This window comes from Myotis lucifugus, unplaced genomic scaffold (assembly GCF_000147115.1).
Source record: "Myotis lucifugus unplaced genomic scaffold, Myoluc2.0 scaffold_410, whole genome shotgun sequence".
Classification (NCBI taxonomy): domain Eukaryota; kingdom Metazoa; phylum Chordata; class Mammalia; order Chiroptera; family Vespertilionidae; genus Myotis; species Myotis lucifugus.
In genome coordinates this window covers 4,256-9,117 of record NW_005871458.1, presented here as the reverse complement: position 1 = coordinate 9,117, position 4,862 = coordinate 4,256, and the positions used below count along the sequence as shown (strand labels likewise).

At 42.3% G+C, this 4,862-nt stretch overlaps 1 pseudogene; it reads right to left on the bottom strand.

Annotated features, from left to right (window-relative positions):
- Positions 1-258: 258 nt before the first annotated feature.
- LOC102431829 lies at positions 259-720 on the bottom strand (annotated as a pseudogene).
- Positions 721-4,862: the final 4,142 nt, after the last annotated feature.

Sequence of the window (4,862 nt, the reverse complement as noted above, 5' to 3'; positions counted from 1 at the left end):
CTGACAAAACCCTGCGACTCCTGAGACAGCAAGTGAGAGGGGCTGGCAACCGTGACGATGCCAAGGAATAGCAAACACACACTTTTTGGCACTGCGCTCTCCCCATCTGAGTTCTTTGGCCCCGTGTTTCCCAAATCAGTTCTAATGGCACCTAATGCGACAAAAACCAGGGACAAGACTTGCTATACCCCGCCTGTTTTCAGGCGTGGCTTACAAGTATGTACCCTGCTGCAATATTGTTTTGTGTTTTTTTCCCAAGATGGCAGAATTTTATGATTTTAGTAACACAAATACAATGTGTACACAATCTGTCTATTCATTTTCTTCGCTGTGCAGCCTGGCATTGGGATTGGTGACTCTGATGGCCAGCTGGGCTGCTCTTTCCACAACGGCTTTGCGGTTCTTTGAGGAGACGTTGCGAGCCGTCTCAGCACAGTGAGATTTATTGCTCATCAGCAGCACTTCAAGCTCCTTGACGTTATGGACCAGGAACTTCCGAAAGCCACCGGGCAGCATGTGCTTTGTCTTCTTGTTGCTCCCATAACCAATGTTGGGCATCAAGGTCTGGCCCTTGACTCTTCTACGCACCCTATTGTCAACGCCTCTGGGTTTCCGCCAGTTCCGCTCAATTGTGACATATCGGTCTGACTGGTGCCGGATGAACTTCTCGGTCCTCTTTTTGACCATCTTGGGTTTCACGAGGGGTCTAAGAGCAGCCATGATGCCGAGTAGGAGAGGGCTGCCACCTCCGCAGGCAGCGCCGAGGAAGAGGGGGGCTGCAATATTGTTTTGAGAGATTTGCTTTAAAGTTCTCTGAGACAGGATTTGTTTTCTTTTGATGATTTGTACACTAAGTCAATAACACCAATAATCAGTCTATTTATTAAAGGTGTGCTCCACTCAAGGTCTTTACCAAGTTTTCCTAAAAACCGAATAAAAGATACTGAAGGGCCACAGGAATATTTGCTTTGATGAATGACTTGTAGAATCCAGATCGTGACTCTAAAATCACAACTTTCAAATACCTATATTTATTAAATAACACACTTCCCAGGTTTCCTAGTAATCCATATTTCAAAAAAAAAATAATGTTACTTATATGCTTTGTAACATTATTTTGAACTAGGACTTTGGTTACTGCCCCCACTTTTCATTGTTTCTTATTTGTTTATCCCAACAGTTATTGCCCACACATTATTTCCACAAAAGCCACTGCTTTTTCATCCATTGTAGATGTTTCCCTTCACTGTGACAGCTTTCAGGCAAATTTGGAGTAACTTCCTTTTCCAGGACCCCTCAAAGCACAGGCACCGCTCTACGGAGACCACAAATCCCCTCATTGTTATTGAGTTAGTTGCTGACTGTTTACTATCCTGCACCCACCTAAGTAAAAGAAGTATGTTTTGGCAGTCTGTCTATCATTTTACTTTTTATCCAAGCCCAGAGGTTCCCCCGCAACCCGCTTTGCTTCCCCCCTAAGCTATCACCATTGGAGTTCATGTAACCCACTTACTTCTCCTCCTTTGATTATAATGTATAAAACAAGGTACAAAACTGCCATTCTCCGGAGCATTATTCCAATACGTTGAGGTCCTGCTTCCTGGCAACTGTCGAAAGTTTGGCTCAAATAAACTCACAACAATTCTTTACAGGTTTGATTCTTTTTTTTTTATGTTAACATAGTATCCCTAACTTAAAACTTACATGCTAATTTTTTGAGAATTCAGGCCAACCACAGAAACCAAAAATTTCATGATACCACAAACTAATGATAACTATTAGTAGTTTCATATTAATATATCAATTTCCATTTTCTTCTCTGAAGTTAAATGTTTTTAAAAACATGTATTAATAGCAAAAGAAAAATAAATTCACATCAAAAGTTTCATTTGTAATAAAATGTTGTCTTAGTGCTTAGACCCCTGGTCCCCTTCTCATGCCTTGCAGATAAATACTGTGTTGTTACAAAGCCCCCTGAATCCTCACCTGACAGTTTGCTTTGCTTTAACTCTCCCTCCTCTGTGAAATTAAAAAAATCATCTCCAAACACCATTCAATGCTTCTATCTCCCTAACAACGTCCTTACCAACTGGCTATCTGACTTAAAAATAGAGTGTTTTCTAAGTAGTTTGACGTTGAATCATGATTTGCTAATAGTCTGTTCATTTGGCTAAACCCAAGATTAGTAACACAAAGTAGCCTAGATTTTATCAGGTAGAGTCCTTCTCTGTTTATTTTAGGATGAATTGGGAAATGAGAAAAGCTTCGTCCTTAAAAGAGCCACAAGGAGGAAGCATAGCCCTTAGGTGTTAGCAGCCCAGGGCAATTTTCTGGAGGTCTAAGCTACTTGGAATTCCCAGGCTTGTCCACCCACATTGCATATCCCAGTTATACAATCTCTTGCAGTCCATTTGACCAGTGTTCGTATCATTTTCTCTCACCTACAATAAATAGCTGTTCATTTTTTTAGCCATGGCCTAAATAATAATCACAGCAAGTTAATAATTATGAAAACTTATTCCAAAGATTGTCCTTATCTGGACTACATTCAAGCCGCATCACAAGGCTGAAAGTTGAGTACAAGGATTCTCCACATTCTACAGATGAGAACCTGAAGCTCAGAGGTGTGGGAGCCCTGACCTCAGGATGTGAGCACACACACCTTCCCCATGCACACTGCCTCCCTGGGGACGGCTGAAGCACAAAACTGTGGGAAAGCAAGTCAATCACTGAGTATGGTTTCTGTTCCAAGTGGCCCAAGGGCAAAACAAAATGTTTTTATTTTATTTGTCAATTCTGGGGGAGAGAGAGAGAGAGAGAGAGAAAGAGAGAGAGAGAGAGAGATTTGTTGTTCCACCTATTCATAATCCATTGGTTGATTCTTGTATGTGCCCTGACCAGGGATCAAACCCATAACTGTGGTGTATCAGGACAAAGCTCTAACCAACTGAACTACTCGGCCAGGGCAAAAAACAAAATGTATTTACCACCTCAAATTACAGGCTAATTACTTCTCTTTTGCACACGTTTTAGCTTTTCTCATACCCCCTAAAAGCCCAAAGGAACACACAGAGAATACTAACAAAGCAAGTCATTGAGAGAGCAAAAGATACAAACATAGATAGATAGGTAGAGAGAGAGATAACTGATAAATAGTTAAAGGGAGTACAGAGATACATTTGCCAACAGCTCCCACCACCATTCCTCAATGCCAATAATTTTTTATAGCTCCTTGGTAGAATATTATAGTAATTCTGGATAACTAGCAGATCTCTAAGCTGATAGGAATGGGAAAATATAACTTTTATTCTGATTAATGTCAAAGAAAGGTAAAAAAAAATACTGTAGGTTTAATGCCCTCACGTTTTTCTTAAAACACCGATTCTAGACTTTGAGGTTTGCAGCATGCTGTTACACACAGGCTCACCTAGGGGCTCTGGGATTTCTGTGAGAATTTGTTTTTGTTTTCCTAAAGCTTTCTGATCCCAAGGAATGTTGCTTAAGAAGCCCTCGGAGGAGAGGGCAGGACCACCCTGCTGCCCTCCTCTCCGTCTGGAGAATCCCCGTGCCCCGAGGAAGCCTGTGCAGTGAAGAAAGGGGTTCACAAGTCTTCCCAGCGGGTTCTACCTGCAGGTCCTGATCTATCATTTAAGGAAAGGGACATCTATTTCTATAAAATAATGTAAACCAGATCACCAACTAGACATAAATATCAGCTAAGCTGCAGTCTAACCTCGAAAGATCTTCATTCGAACATTCATGATAAAAGCACGCTCTAAGTCATGTGGCATGAGGCAGTCTTAGTTGTCAGTTTCAGCCTAAGGTCGATATAAAAGCAGTAACAGAAGTTAAGAAGACATTTGCAGGACAACTGTGTTTTCCCAGGATCTTTGTATCGCAATCACCTGAACCATTTTTTTACATGCACATTCCCTGGCCTTCACTTCAAATCTAATAAACCAGAATCTCTTGGTAAACTACGCTTTTGACAAGTTCCTCAGGTTACACCTTGGACACTAAATCACTGGTAGTAATTCACTGTTTTGCCAACAGCACAATGGGCAGCGTCTGGTGAGAAGAAGCCCTCGAAGTCCCGTGCTCTGCTGAGTCGTTACTGCTTCTCTGGCGTAGCTACATCTTGCCTTCCCAGAGCTGGTCCTGGGACAGTCTGGAGAACGTCAGAAACGTATTCTTGCTGCTATTGTTCTGTAACCCTGGTTGGCATCACCCTAGAACAGTGATGGCGAACCTATGACACGTGTGTCAGAGGTGACACGCGAACTCATTTTTTGGGTTGATTTTTCTTTGTTAAATGGCATTTAAATATATAAAATAAATATCAAAAATATAAATCTTTGTTTTTCTATGGTTGCAAATATCAAAAAATTTCTGTATGTGACACGGCACCAGAGTTAAGTTAGGGTTTTTCAAAATGCTGACACGCCGAGCTCAAAAGGTTCGCCATCACTGCCCTAGAAGTCCTACACACTCAGCCCGTGTCAGTGACCCCCAGGCCCCTTCCTGAGGCCCTTCCTCCTTTACTGACTGACATAATGGGGTTCGGTCTCAGGAGAGCACAGCCCCTTCTCTCTGGTTCTTAGCCTCACGTCCCAAGAACGTTGGATCCTTAGCCTGCCTAAAAAGCAAGTATCCTGGACGATTCTCTTCTAACGAGCTATTCGTGAGAACCCAGGAAGGGAAAGCCTTATCCCTAAAACTTATCCCAATGGGACAGCTCCCTCTGAACCTCCAGTTGGAGTGCAGCAATGCCACTGGTGCCAGTGGGGACACCAGAAGCACATTGTAATCCAGCATCCTTCTCTTCTATGTGACAAAATAACTTCCAGGGATAACAACACACT